Below are 15,327 nucleotides of genomic sequence, written 5' to 3'. Positions count from 1 at the left end.
TCAGCAGCGGCAGCAACAGCGCAACTGCCAGAGTAAGGTGGCCACAATACCTACTGCTACTGTAGCAGCGACATCGGCCAACATCTACGCAACAACAACAACAGCAGTGCCTGACCAAAGCCTGCTGCAACGGTGGGTGAGTCGTAATACAATCAACCGGAACTATAAAGAGCTCCAAAAAGAAATTTGTTTTGAAGAAATGTTTTTCATTATATAAGATACCTTTGATCTATTGAAGAACTAGTCAGAATTCATTATTGTTATTGTTTCACTTCAATAGCTATCGCTATACTAATTATAATTATTTGAAGGTTATTAATTGCCGGCAAAATATTCCTCTGTTGCTCTATTAAAAGTTTAAAGTAAAGAAAAAAAAAAAAATATATATATATATATATACTAGCTATTTACATACGTATGTATGTACAAATATAGTACTCAACAATCTGAACGTAAAGTTTTTTTTCATTTCGCTGTCACCAATTATAGAAGGTTCAGAACTAAATAAAAAAATTGTATAAATTGCCAAATAAGAAATATACACAGTGGAACTAGAAACTTACCTATATAGATATATATACATATGTGTATAAGGTTTATGTGTATATATACCTATATGTACACACATACAAGTACCAAAGTGTAATTAACAAGGTGCGATTGAATTTAGCATGGCGCTCATAACAGGTGCACTAATAGTCAAATAGAAAATTTTGAATTTTGAATCGTTTGGTTATATTTCTTTACATTAGGTGGCATTAATATAAAACTGCACTGAGTTTCAATCACACTTTGTTGACTTGAAAAGAAAAAAAAACACAAACAAAAGAAATTGTAACCCTGAAACATCAAGACAGAGTCCAAACTAAACTTATATTTATATTACCCCGATCACTGCTGGTTTCACTAGCAATTTGTGTAAAAAGGGTTTCTATTGAATTTTTTTTTCTGGGCCTTCCCGTTGCCTAAAGTAATTCGTACAATGGTCCGTTGATCAAAAGCTTGATTGCACTTTTTTTTTTACTTAATTTGCGTAATGAAACCAGTCGTGGATATCAGTAATTAATTGGACACTAAGAGTTATTTAACCAACCTAGTATATAGGTAGATATACCCTACGTTGCTAGACACATACACATAGTATAGACCGGTATGCACACACCGATGTGTATCTGTGTATACCGTCCTAGGGAAAATAGGAAAATAATTTTTTTGTGTAAGTACGTTTCAATTATAGTTGAAAATAGAAACTCACGTCAACCAGATATTAAATAGAAACAAAATCCACTGGAAAAACAAAGACCAGCTAATATAAAATATAAATTAAAATTACCGAGGGATTAATTCAATTAAAATCAATTAAAAGTAGTTGAACTTTGCTAAGATTGAAATGAAATTAAAATAAACCGAATTAAGTAAAGTTAAATAAAATAAACAATAATCTACTACAATTTAATTAACCTAACGGTTTATAAATGAAATTAATGAAAATATATCTACATAAATAAAATAACGTAATATAAATTAAAATCAATTAAAAATTTGGTAAAAATTCAACTAAAAATAATTTTAAATAAATGTTAACTTATTATAAAAGAAAAATGGCCACTATATAAAAAGAAATTAATATAAATAACAAACAATACCAATTATAATACATCTAAAAAAAAAAAAAAAAAAAAAAGGGGGGGAAAAAAAAAATAAATAAATAAATAAATAAATAAAATATAATACCTGAAGCGAAATTAAAACAAGTAATTATAGAACTATAGGGAAACCAGAACGTAAAACTTAACTAGGCGACTTCTTTAATTTAATTTTTGAAACTACTTGACCTACCTACCCGACTTACCTACCTGATTTTCCTACCGTATGTACTTACCTGACTTACACATTCATAGCCTGTAAACTTACCCTTCAACGCAACCTTATCCCATAAATTTGAACCGTAGGAATAAGTTTAAACTATACTAGTGATAAGACTTAGTATGTAAGGTGCGATTAAACACTTACTCGCCTTGAATTTTGATGGACAGCTTAGGATTAGGTTCTCTTTAGCATTCTTTACCACCTACCTAGTTATTTAAGTACACTTTTTTATTTTTAGATGATAGGAGTTAGGATGGTTAGCTGTAAGAAATAGATATAAGACCATGAATTGTCAATAAATTTATAGTTAAAATGGGAATGCTGACTTACTTTATTTAGGAAGGCATGTAGGCACTTTTTATCATGGGGCTGCTGATACTAGGGTGCGCCAGCAGCCACGGATGAGGGTGGGCCAGCACCAGGCACCACAATACCAGCGGTGGTGCCTCATATTCGGCCTTGGGTGTCTTTTTTTTTTTTTGTTCATTTCCTTTTTTTTCGGAGTTTTAATTTGGTTTCTCTTGCTTTTCAGTTTATTTTTAAATATTTGATTTAACGTTCTTTTTCAGCTTTTTTTTGTTAACGGATTTTTTGAATTTTTGAATTTATTTTGTTGTGTGTCCGTCCGTTAACGACGTTTGACAAGGCATGACTTTTCTCTGCTATGGCGCAGGGAACAGCGGTGAAGGCAAGAACCCAGCCCAGCCGACATGACTAGCCATAGTGCACCCTATTGTGTCATGCCGCCTGCATTCACTGCTGCTCTCATCGTATGCGTTACATAACACCATCCACCGCAGCCTATTCTATCTAAGTACATTCAATTGGGTGTCGCTATTATTGCATTATTGCTCACTAACATCAATTTACGTAGGTTCTCCAGAAAAAAATTATGCTACTCCCAATGGTTTCCTATTTTTTCATTCCTCGCATTCAATTGCCGAGTTCGGCGTTAAATCATTGTTGCACAATAATAAATGGACTCGCAATTCCACGCACATATTTTATGGTTAGACAGATTCTCTTCTGACCAACTTCACTTCCCCCCTCTCCTAGTTTTGTGTGCTGCTATTGAAAGCATAGATGCTCAGTTAAGAATTGTATGTATAGGGTGTCAACACATACATAGATTAAAATTAAATACCTGTACGCTCTCAAACAAGCTTATTAAAAATATTTTCACTAGCGCAATAGTATGGCATCATTAAAATAATATTTTGCTGGGAAATTAATTTATATTGAATATTTTATATAAATTAAAATTAGCACCCTGTAAAATTCAAATGCTTACATTTTACATATGTATTTATTAATATAGACCTAAAATGTTTTAAGTGGCAAATATGCTTAATGCGTCTACCAGCAACACATTTAATGGTGCAATATGGATTTTGGACCTTTTATGGCAACACTTAATAACATAATTCAACCACCATTCTCATTTTAGGCCCGGAAAGCAGCAAACTGACAACAATCGCTTTAACTGTTAAATATATACATTAGGGTGGGTCGACTTTTTTCACTATGTGCGTATGTATAGCTTAGGGGAATTCTACGTGTAATTTTACGCAAATTCGCTGAAGAAACCATGGTTATAAAATCAATTTGGAGTTTTCAGAATTGCGAAAATAGGTTTCGGAGAAAATTTTAAAATTTTCTGCTGTAAATTTTAGGAAAATGATAAATACCGAAATGGATTCTTCATACAAAGAAAAACCCTTATAGCATGTTTTTATACAAAATTTAAGCACTTCTTTACGACACTACAGCAAAATGCTTAGAAACCTATTTTCGCAATTTGGTAAACTCCAAATTGATTTAAGACCCATGATTTATTGGGCAAATTTGCTTAGAATTCCACGTAAAATACTTCTTGCTACACGACGTATTCGAAAAATCTTCCGCCCTAGCATACATATGTATGCACAAGGAAGAAAAAAATTACCCATACTAATTGACCGGCCGTAGTATACATATGTACATTAGGGTGGCCCAACAAAAAATTCCAGCATATTGCATATCTATATGTACATGCATATCTACGCCTTATGCAACAACTCATACCGCAATGCCGCGCAGTAAAGTGCGCAAGTCGCTCGGGCGTGATAAATGGGAACGCTGTGTACAACGCGTCGCTTGGCACCAACCAATGAACAGAAAGGAGAAGGATGAGGAATAAAGAAGCGCCTGAAATGCTCATCGACTTCTAAAAACGTTAGCTGCCAAATTTTGGTGAAAGCGTTGCAACACTTTGCGGCGTTAGAAATATAAAAAATCATAAAATCATAAAACAAAAGAAACACATTTTGCAAAGATAAATTACAGTCAGAAAGAAAAAAAGGCGAATTATATAAATATAAAAAGATTTAAAATGCGTCAACCCAATTGGACAACGGGTGTATATTATGCATGTTTATTATGTGAACGCTAGAAAGCAAAAAACTTGGGCAAAATTTTTAAAGATTCCAAACTAGACATAAACTTCTGACCATTTAAAAACCGGATGCTAATTGTTTAACATTTAGAACTGCACATACATCTAAAATCGTTTTCTAATAGCTAAACAAATGACCAAAAAATAAGTCCACTTCTTTCGTGACCAAAATTTTATATCCAGTTTTTATGTCACCAAAAATGTATGTCCCGATATTTAATGGCGAAATATATATGCAAAGTTTGCAAATTACCATAAATTTATATCTAGTTTTTAAATGACCGAATGTTGTGTCCATTATTACCAAACAATTTTTATCAGTTTTAAAGAAAAGCCCCAATTTATATGCATATACAGCTTTAGATGACCACACAATTGAAGTGGAATGGAATGGAATATTGGCTGGCCGGAAAAGCGTACTATCCTCATCGTCGAAACAAGATGTACACAGTGGATTGTTGATGATACCTATGTTAAGCATATGTCGCCTCCATGGATTGTGTACCATAATTAATGCTACCAGATCTCGGGGATCACACCTTCTTTGTCTGAGAAGGAATTTTGCTACCAACCTGTCATGCCTTTTCATGAAACGCTTGGTTATTTTGCAGGTGTCAATCTGCACAAACGGCCCTCATGAGTTTTATTTATGAGATCCTTGATGTACCCCCGATCCATCCCGCTATGCTTGGCCCTAAAATTGGCTTTCGGTCGCCAACTCATCAGCCAGTCGGTTGCCTTGAACACCGTAGTATCCTGGCACCCACACAAGTTCAAGCTCATTCCACCTTGTGACGGAGTTCAGCCTTAACATAGATTCCTGGACTATCTTTGATGAGATGCGAGCTGTTTTTAAGGCTTTTAGAGCAGCTCGACAGTCACTGTAGATCATCATGTTATGTTCGCGCCACCTATCGCCTACTATAAAGTCAGCCACTTTCAGTATTGCAAAGACTTTCAATTGAAAGACCGTTGCCGTCACCCAAAGCATTAAGCATCTGAACTTACCGTCCGGATGCCATCATGCTCCAATACTATTTTCAGTCTTTGAGCCATCGGTGTAGAAATATTTTACCGAGCTTCCCAAGAGAGTGTCTGCATCTCTCAACTGTTCCTTTGTAGGAAATAACGGCGCACTTTCTTCCAAAGCAGACTCTAGGTATCAGTTTGGTTTTAGGTGTCAAACCAAAGCGTATTCCTGGGACAACTCTCTCCAATCATCGTGCCTCCACTTGGATTGTTAAATTTCGAGGTGGCCAATCCAACAAATCATTAAGAGCCGGCCCTGACGTTGTACTCATGGCGCCCGTAATTCTACAAACACAGAGCGTAGCCTGTTTTATACAGAAACCGTGGTTGGTGGTGACTTTGGTTCTGCGCCACCGTATTACAGCAAAGTAAGTGACGATTAGCCTGACTAAAACTATGTGTGTATGTATATCCAGAATACCATAGCCGGTCTCAGACCGCAGGTCTTAGGTCAAGGTTCTCCGACACTGTTCGAAAACCTTCAGCTCGACGTGAGTTTTCCATGTCAACTTCGTATCGAGAGTTACCCCTAGATATTTCACATCCAGGGAAATACTTTGATTTACGCCCCTAAGCACTGGAAGGTTGAGACCTTCTTATTTTCTTTTCTGCGTAATCAAGACTAGTGTTGTCTTGCTGGAATTGACATGCCTTCTGGCCGCAATATTGTGTACTAACCAACTACCAGCTCCTCCTCGATCTTTGTTACAAGGTTACGTAGAGGTGGTTCACAGGACCTTCCGCTTCGGTATGCATGTTGATGAACACTAAGAGGGCTGTTCACGAAAACCCTTGATCTAGTGTAATTCTCGACCAAACAATTCCTGTCCTGTTTATTAATGAACATAAGTTTGTAACCAGTTTTTAAATTAACAAAAACCTAGGGTGCGGTTTGAACTGAGAATTTGTTGTCCATTTTTTAAATTCATGCCCAAATTTTAAATGATAACATTTTTGTACACAATTTTAAAGTTACCAAAAATGTGTTTCCAGTTCTTAGATGAGAAAAAAATGTTGTTAAATTTTTAAATTACTTACGAAAAAATTATGACTCGTATAAAATTACCGAGTATTTATAACCAGTTTTTATTTTCAAGCGTCTAAATATATTTGTTCTTGGTCTCCATATCATTAGTGACATACACGGTAGCTCTGAGAAAACAATAACATCGTCCGATTATTACTTAAAGCCACTGTGCATTAATAGCGAAATATCGGGTAACTCAGCCCATTCAAATATACATACAAATAAATAAAAAAAGATATTATAAAAATTATTATATCCATTTGCAGACTTACTTACAGACTTGTACATATTTTTGTGTTTAAGAGCCAGTATAAATATTTGTGTCTATTTTGTCAGCAACCCTTCCTAGCCGCAATGCAAATGCCCGCATCATCATCACTCAACTTAAAAGCATTGCCTTACGACGAAAATGAGAGCGCGCGCGGAGCTGATGGCATACCAAAGTCATTCACAAATGTTTTAATTGCTCCCCTGATGAACATTTAAGAATTGCCAAAAATAATAACACGAAATGAAATTGGGAAAGTTGTGGATTGGGTTAAGCTTAGACGGAAGAAAGATTAATGGCAACTGGCAAAAATGGTAAAGAGAAATAGTTTCGTTTATTTATTTTTTATGCATACACGCCCAGGTTATTATTATTCCATTTTCGTATTTAGTGATTCACCAAATATTGTTTTCTATTTATGCCCAATATTCTGCATTATTTTGCATGGGTTCAACGCCTATTCTATCCATACACACAGACATACACTCGTAGTCCCATATGGTCTAGTGGCTAGGATATCTGGCTTTCACCCAGAAGGCCCGGGTTCGATTCCCGGTATGGGAAGTGATTTCGCTTCAGACTCTTATTTAATTTTTAATTTTTATTTGTAGTACTCGTATTTAGCGTTTTGCTCGCGCTAAGAGTTTTGTTGGCTATTCTTAGTTTTTGATTTAGTCTGCACTTTTTATTTAAAAACTTCTTTTTTTTATTTCATTACAATCTATTCCCTTTTCCTATTTTGAGTGTAACATTGAAAATGTACTTCATGCTGCTTACAGCAACCAAAATAAATGAATATGATAACCATTAAATTACTAAAATTAATTATTATGAGTGCTCTTACCGTCATTCTCATAAATATATATGAATAAATCTACCCCATCTCTGATAAACTCAAACCACCTGCCGCTCGAAGTGAGGTCGCAAATAGGTTCATTTAACGATACACGAAAGTTAGAAAGAAAATGGAAAGAGAGCAGGGGAAAGGGTTGCTTTAATGAGTAATGATGTAAATGTAACACTGTGAAAAAATGTTGATTGAAATTTTTTTTCCCCGGATTTTCGGATCCAAAATTAGCAATAAAATAATAATTCTCTGTATATTATGAAGTGTTCTTTTAATTATTTTGCAACTCGATAGTCAGTAATCTTGAGACCGATTCCGTTCAAATTTGTTTAGAATGGTACAATTGATAGTACCGAAAGTTTTAATTTTCCAACCGTATCGATGGTTTTAAAAAACTAGCTAATTCCGTTACTATCCTTTCTATAGAAAATGCGAAGCGCAGGAAATTTCCTTGCAAAAATTCTTTTTGTAAAAATAATAAATTTTGTGCAATTTTAGGCATTTTTCTGCGCAGCGTGAGAGGGCCTTGCAGGACTTTGAGAATACACACCCATGGTTTTTGTTGTAGAATGAGCTTTATTTAAAAGATGGAAAACATTTTGAATGTTGCTTATATTAGGTTTAGACGGAAATTTAATTTAATTGACAAATTAACCTTTAATTGATCGCTTCGTGGTGTTCACGCACAGTCAGCTGAATACAATTCTTTTAAAATCTTTGAAGACGAATTATCATTAACACTTCATTTATAAATTTTTTTAAACGATAATATCGCGATGGTATCGATAGTTTTCCGGAAAATTTCTAAACGATTGATAGTCTGACAACAACGAACGAGAACCTGGGTTCAAGCCCTGGTCAAAGCAACATCGCAAAAAATATAGAAAAAGGTTTTTTCTGAACAGCGGTCGTCCCTCGGCAGGCAATGAAAAATAGCTTCTTATAAAAATACAATCGCCGTTCGGAGTCGGCGTAAAACTGTAGGTCCCTCCGCTTTGTGTGGCAACATCAAGGCGCACGCCACAAGTCGGAGGAGAAGCTCGGCCAAACACTAACATATGTGTAAGCGCCAATCTATTATTATTATTATAAATGATAAATTAGCACATCAAAAGCACTTGCCGTTAAATCCGCTTCATATATCAATTTTTTAGTAACAGAAAATTGTTTGCCATTTCAATGCTTAGTAGAAATTCTTGAAAAAAGAACGAGGGAACTGGTTTTTTAGTTCGAACTAAATTGTAAGCTGCAATTCAAAGCATGACATTTATTTACAGGCTAATTTACAAACAGAAAATATACGTTTTTGTGGTACATACTACAATATTCTTATATTGTTTAACTAAATGGAACATATGTATGTAATATATCAGCAAAAAGTACAGCCGTGATCATTTTTTGTGTATCAAATAGATATTAGAACACACTTTCCACCTTACAGTTTCGAAATACAAAATCACATTTTCCCGCTTTTTAAAATCGAAACTGTATGGTGGAAAGTGTGTTCTAATAACTATTTGATACACAAAAAATGATCACGGCTGTATTTTTTGCTGATATGTTACATACATATGTTCTATTTAGTTAAAGAATATAAGAATATTGTAGTATGTACCACAAAAACGTATATTTTCTGTTTGTAAATTAGACTGTAAATAAATGTCATGCTTTGAATTGCAGCTTACAATTTAGTTCGAACTAAAAAACCAGTTCCCTCGTTCTTTTTTCAAGAATTTCTACTAAGCATTGAAATGGCAAACAATTTTCTGTTACTAAAAAATTGATATATGAAGCGTATGTATCACAAAAACGTATATTTTCTATAAAAAATCATTACTCAGAAAAAAAATCTTCGCTATTAGAGATTTGGGTTGATTGTAGTTCAAAGTGTCTCTTTCCCGGTAAAAAAGTTTGAGAGAAAAAAAAATACACTTTTTGAGAAATTAAGTTTAAAAAAAAAATTTTCACTTTTTGTTTATTGTTAAATAAAAAATTTTAAATAATGAAAATCAATAATTATATCATTCTATCTTGAAGTGACAAGAATTACTGACATTTGAGTAAAAACATTGTTGGAATCTATTAAATTTTGACAAAGTTATGGGCATTTTAAAAAAGCATTCTCTCTGTCAATTCGAATCGCGTTTAATTCGGCCGAAAAATTTTTCCGAGCCAAAAGAAAAAATACGTGTCTCATTATTTGGACCAACAAACAATGTATTTGAGTTCGGTCGAAATTAAAAATCATGCTCGTACATGACCGGTTGTCTGGAAATGGAAAGCATCAGTGGCATATTTTTGGCAGCGGCAAGCTTTGAGGCGCAGTAGAAATCACAGTAGTGATGAGCTAAAGTTTGTGACTTTGTTAGAATACGGCTGTAAGTTCAGCATTTGAAATATTCTCAAAATTAAAAACATTTTCTCAGATAAAAATATTTCTTTGCAAACCTCAACCTGTTGAGAAGCTAAAGAAAATTTGTTTGAGTTTTTATATTTCAGCTTAATTCCTTATTAGGCGAATGGCAAAATCTGTAAGAAACTCTCTCGCTTAACTCACCAATTTTTCGAGTGTGGCGCCCCACCTTTGTATTACCAGCAATTGCTTCATTGTCTGCCAACCGGCGCCACTTGGCCACACCACTCTATACATATGTACATACATACCTACCTATGTACCTACATCCACCTTTATTTCTACCAAATTTGTTGCTGTCGTTATTGTTTTTTGCGCTTACTGTCGTTTTTTTTTGGCAGCAAGCCACTACTATGTACTACTTCGTTTTTGTTGTTGGCAATTTTTATGCTCAATTAAAATGTTTTAATGGAAATAAATGCGCTTAATTAATAAACACACATTTTGCGGTAAATGCGAAATCGTACATACATGCATACTAGGGTGATGCAGAAAAAAAGTTATTTTTTTCCCTCGGAACTATGCTCAACAGTTTCGTTTAGACGCCAAAATTAATAATAATAATAGATTGGCGCTTACACATATGTTAGTGTTTGGCCGAGCTCCTTCTCCGATTTGTGGCGTGCGCCTTGATGTTGTCACACAAAGCGGAGGGACCTACAGTTTTACGCCGACTCCGAACGGCGATTGTATTTTTATGAGAAGCTGTTTTTCATGGCAGAAATACACTCGGAGGTTTGCCATTGCCTGCCGAGGGACGACCGCTGTTAAGAAAAAACCTTTTTTCTATATTTTTGCGATGTTGCTTTGACCAGGGTTTGAACCCAGGCATTGTGGAGTGGAAGCGCGCACTGCTTACCTCTACACCACAGACGCCAAAATTGGTCTCAGAAAATATATGCATACTAGGGTGATGCAAGAAAAATAAATTTTTACTCGGAACTATGCTCAACAGTTTCGTTTAGACGCCAAAATTGGTCTCAGAAAATATGAGTCCTTAATAATAAATAATAGTAAGAATGTCCGCATCACACTCTTCGATTTCCCATAAGAATAACACCGGAAAAATTTTTTGTACTTCTGATTTTTATATTTAACGACCGAACGATATGTTGTACTGTAAAAGTCTTTTCGATAAGTCTACTCGGTCAAAAGTTATTCGAGGTCAAATTCGAATTCACGGGTTTTGAGGTTATATTATGGTAAAAAAAAATTTTTTTGCTTGTTTCTACTTAGGGACCCATTTAGAACTACTCCTCCCCGTTTAAAACTCATTTGCGTTTGTTGCGATTTGACCTTTCTTTCTCGAGATATACCTACCAGTTTTAATGTGCAGTACTTCGGTAGTTATTACTTATCATAGCTAATACCAAAGTACTGCACATTAAAACTGGTATATCTCGAGAAAGAAAAATCTAATCAGAACAAGCGAAAATAAATTTTAAAGGAAAAGAGTGGTACTAAACGATGCTCTAAGTAAAAATAAGCCAAACTATTTGTTTGTTGTGCAGAAGTAAAAAAAAAACGAAAAGTGCGATGATCACCCTAATACATACAAATAGATATACATACATAATTGCATGAAATGAGGCGGAACGAATGGCGGCAGCCAATTCAGCGGAAACGAAAATGTTACTCTTGTTTTGTAACGGTTATATGTGTGCGTTTCTGTGTATTTGTTTTGGCTTAAAAGGAGGCTGCTGTGATTGTGTAAACATTTTGTTAATAATAATTGTTGTTGCTATTATTGCTGCTTTTTATCGTCGTTGTTGCTGTCATTATTGTCATGCTGCCAGTTATTGCCGATTTAAATAAATGTCATTTTGGCGCGTTCGCGGCACCGGCACCGGCAGCGGCATCTGCGACAGCTGTTTATGTTGTGGTTTGCAATAATTGTAGTACAAAATGAATTTCGCCAACAAAAATGTTTGTCGGTCGATATGTCGTTATTCTTTGGTATAATTACCAATTAAATATTTTTCATATTTTTATTGTAAGTATGTTTGCTTTTTTACACGGTTTCAAATATATTGGCAAGTGTGCATCTACATATTTTCATTTCCTGTTTAGCTTCGCCTTTGAAATTCTTAAATGACCTTATGTGTATATGTTCTATTGCCTACTTTTAGGCGTTTGTTCTAAAGCATGCAACCAAACAGCTGCGGGAGCAGAGCCCATTGCGGCAATTACGATAATTAAATGGCTGTTGATATACACATGCATACAGTGTCGGACAAAACTAAAGCACGAGATTTGCGATGTCGTCATTTCGCTACATAAAATTTGTAAACCGTTTGTAAATTAAATATTTCCATTTTATTTTAAAAGAATATATGTACATTTTTATTTGCGTGTTAAAAAAACCAAGCATATTACTTCATTTTACAACTAAATATGACTGAAAGAATGACAATATGCATGAAATAGGTGCGACATAACTAAAGCACATAACAGGTGTTTAAAAATAAAAAGTATTTGTTGTTAATATTTGGTGGCATAGCCATTGTTTTTTATGACGGCTTCACACCTTCGTGGCATAGATTCAACCAATTTATTTAAAACGTCCTCAGAAATGCCCTTTCATGAGAGTTCAACTTGGGAAAAGAGAGAGTCCTTGTTGTTGCAATTTTCGCGCTTGATTTTCCGATCTACAATTTCCCATAGATTCTCTATGGGGTTGAGATCGGGAGATTGCGCGGGCCACTTCAAAACTTCAATTTTATTGGCAGCAAACCACTCTTTCACACATTTAGCCGCGTGTTTCGGATCATTATCGTGTTGATAGATCCACTTTAACGGCATTTCCTCTTCAGCATGGGGCAACATAATCGTCTGAAGGATGTCTTTATACATAAAACGATCCATTATGTCATTAATTCGATGGATCGGACCTACTCCATGACCTGAAAAACATCCCCAGACCATTACGTTGCCTCCTCCATGTTTCACAGAGCCTTGCGAATAACGTGGATTTAGGCGTTGACCTTTTGGCCTCCGTACCAGCTTCAATCCATCAGAACCTTTGATGTTAAACTTTGACTCATCAGAAAAAAGTACACTTCGCCATTTTGTAATGCTCCAGTTAATATGAGTTCTTGCAAATTCAATCCGCGCTTGTCGATGTTATCAATCTAAGGGAAATATTCAAGCCTAATTCGCTTTGGATTGATCTGGCTGATATAAAAGGATCCTTTTGTATAGTGCGAACTATTGCTTTATCCTCGCGGGACGTGGTTTTACGTGGCCTGCCACCTCCATGTATTGTAATAAGGGAGCCGGAAGAACGAAAACGACTAATAGTTCTTGACACAACGCTGTGATTAATGCTAAATTTTTTTGAAATATTAGTTACTGATTCACCATTTTTAAATTCGCTTATAATTTTTTCTCTAAATACTGCCGAATATTTATTGCGCGCCATTTCAATAACCTATTTTAGCAATGTTCACAACTGACTAAGCAATGCGGTTTAAAATTACTGCAAATGCTCTCTTTTTATGTATTGAATAACGGTTTCCTACTATAGTGGAAATTTCAACATTAATCGTTGAAAACATGTTCAAGGAGTGAGGAAATATAATCACGTGCTTTAGTTTTGTCGCAGTAGCTCCACATATTATGCCAAGTTCTTGTACACTAGAGTCTTATGAGCAATAAAATGAGGTTAATTTTGTTGAAATTTTATTTTAAACATATAATTCTGCTGAATTCATAAAAAATTTAAAAGTTATGAAAGACTTTCCAAACTTTTTTTTTTACGGAACGCCTCTAGGTATACTTTGTGCTTTAGTTTTGGCCGACACTGTACGTCCAAAATAAGCAGGAAAGAACGCGTCTGAACGTTTTGAAAAAGGTGCTGAAAGAAGCGAAAAGTTTTTGATTGCAAAGAATATCACCATAGAGTTGGGCTGCCAGACGTCGTGGCTTTCCAGGATTTGTCCTGATTTAAACAAATTGCCCTGGTGTCATGGTCCACACTATAACTGTCCTGGATTTTTTTAATGAAGGTCAATGCAGACACCCATCTAATTTTTGGCATATTTTTGCTTTGAAAAAAAGGTTAAGCTTTCTGTCATTAGTAGTCGAAAGCTGATAATTAAAGATTTATTCTAACATGTTGAACACTATCAGGTGAGTTTACCTTCTTTCTGTATAGTTTATTTGGTAAAAATCTAATTTTCTATCTTCCGGCGAATGCCAAAAAAATGCAAGCTCCTGAGCGCGTACACGGCTGAGGGGTCACACATAGGTACTAATAATTTCACGAGTTAAAATCTCTTCCAAAAGGCCTTTCTGAAAAACATTCCTTTCTCCATTTTTTGGCAGAAAATGATCATAAAGCGCATTGTAGGATATGTGGAAATTTGCTAATGGTGGTAAGGCAAGAATTCAAGTCCACCTTAAAATCGCCGAAGATTTTTGCAAGTTACGTCACTGTCAAGAGAAATTTGTTCTTTTATGATTAAGAAAAATTCAGAACTTGAGAGAATACTTCAAAATAATTCAACGCCAGAACCAAAGGAACTGCATTTAAAAGGAACAGGTGATCGAAGAATTGCCAGAAGTATGCTTAATAATCAAAACTAATAGCCTACTGGTTTAAATAAATATCTAAGCGAAATTAAAGGTGAAGATATACTATATGGCAAAATTGTATGTGGAATATTTTCGTAGAACGTTTTAAACTATTAGCTCCCGCCTGAAAGGATCATTTTGACCATGACTTCAAGAAACCCCGCTAAAAGCAAATTTGGAAGGTCGTTAGAGTAGTGGTATATTCGGAAAATTTTTCCTGGGGTCTTTTCAAGCAAAAGCTGCATGCCACCAACGTAAAAGCCTCTAAATAATTAAAATAACCATCAGCAAGAAAAGCTTTTTCTACAAAATTTTTTTTTTTATTGAGTTGCGCTGTTATTCCTTCTTGGCATAGATTTTTTGATTTAATTTTATAGATACTTTTACGTACCCCTAGTAAAATTTTCCGAAGAATAATTTTCTAAAATATATCAAGCCTCAAACGGCTTTCCAAATTTGCTTTTCGCTTGGTTTCTTAAGGCAAGGGTCAAAACGACCCTTTCAGGTGGGATCTAATGGGTTAGAAAATTCTAGGGAAATATTTCCCATAAAATTTTACTATATATTAGAGCTCTCGATTTTGTTCGCACATTTTCAAACAGCCCGGGTATATGAGCAGCGAGTACTCGAACACTTGTTCAATGCTCATTACTCGAAAATTTTCGAGCTTGATCTCGAGCAATTCGAGTTTTTTCGAGTAATTTGAGCAATGTTTTTTATTATATTGACATTTTTGGTAACAACTATTTAATATTTTCAAATTATTGATATATAATGCAAAGATTGTTTCATTGGTATTTAATAATATAATTTATTTAACATGAATTAGAAAGCAGCTGCTGACAAATAAAATTTACAAATTTTC

General features: G+C 34.8%; 1 protein-coding gene and 1 non-coding gene across 3 annotated transcripts in view; one reads left to right on the top strand and one right to left on the bottom strand.

Annotated features, from left to right (window-relative positions):
- LOC118739306 (glypican-6) overlaps nucleotides 1–15,327 on the bottom strand; it is a 569,268-nt gene that overhangs the window by 354,960 nt on the left and 198,981 nt on the right. The gene's annotated exons all lie outside the window — the stretch shown is intronic.
- Nucleotides 7,120–7,191, top strand: Trnae-uuc. Its single transcript has one exon. It is a non-coding gene; the product is annotated as a tRNA-Glu (tRNA).

This window comes from Rhagoletis pomonella, unplaced genomic scaffold, assembly GCF_013731165.1.
Source record: "Rhagoletis pomonella isolate Grant_MI unplaced genomic scaffold, Rhpom_1.0 Rhpom_scaffold_00005, whole genome shotgun sequence".
In the NCBI taxonomy this organism is placed as follows: domain Eukaryota; kingdom Metazoa; phylum Arthropoda; class Insecta; order Diptera; family Tephritidae; genus Rhagoletis; species Rhagoletis pomonella.
The sequence above is the reverse complement of the archived record's forward strand: the minus strand, read 5'-3'. Positions and strand labels throughout refer to the sequence as shown.